Raw genomic sequence first — 957 nt, 5'->3', positions numbered from 1 at the left:
ACACTGAAGAGATTCTTTTTTGGTGAACTCTTACATATAAAGGAATACAACAGGGAATAATAAGACCCTAAAAGGGAAAAAAAAGACACAGTATCTCAAAAATAAGAATGAGTCATGTTTAAATCAGTTTATGCCTTGGGTTGAATGTCCCCCCAAAACTTAATCCCCACTGTAACTGTTGAGGGTGGGAAATCCTACTATGGTAATTGAAAGGTGGAAACTTGAAGAGGTGCTGAGACTGTAGTACCACGCCATAGTGAATGGATTAAAAATGGTGGTCATGGGCATAGTTTGGAGGGCTTTAAAAGGAAAGTGAATGAGGAGGTTAGTTGCTCTCTGCTCTGCCATTTCACACTGTGACACCCTGCATCACTGTCACAACCACCAAGACCCTCACCAGATGTGTTCCCTGAACATTGGACTTCCTAGCCTCTGAAACTGTAAGCAATAAATTTCATTTTCTTATAAATCACCGAGTTGCAAGTATTTTGTTATAAACAACAGAAACGGACTAATAAAGTTTGTTTGAAATAGGCAAGGAAAGACCCTTTAAATAAAATAAATCAATTAAGATTGATTTAACATGATTAAAGGTTGCTAATGAAATACACTAAGAAAACCAATAGTTCGGCAAAACTTGTTTTCAAAGTATTTTTCCAAGGTAAAGGAGAAGGAGTGAAGATGAAGAATACAATAAATGAATCCCCAAATAAATTGTACCAATGAATAACGACAGATATTTCATTTATCTCTGAGGCATAAGAACTTTAAAATGTATTATATACTCAATACATTTATTGAATTTTTCTGTATTATGCAAGATTCTCTATAAAACCTGTCTCTACTAATTTTCCATGCATATAAATATAAATGTGCATATATTATTACTATTGAGAAACAAAGAATGTATCCATATCAGCAGCAAATTACATGATAAAATAAATACAGAAATACACA

This window comes from Galeopterus variegatus, unplaced genomic scaffold, assembly GCF_000696425.1.
Source record: "Galeopterus variegatus unplaced genomic scaffold, G_variegatus-3.0.2 Scaffold5175, whole genome shotgun sequence".
Classification (NCBI taxonomy): domain Eukaryota; kingdom Metazoa; phylum Chordata; class Mammalia; order Dermoptera; family Cynocephalidae; genus Galeopterus; species Galeopterus variegatus.
Note: the sequence above shows the minus strand (reverse complement) of the source record.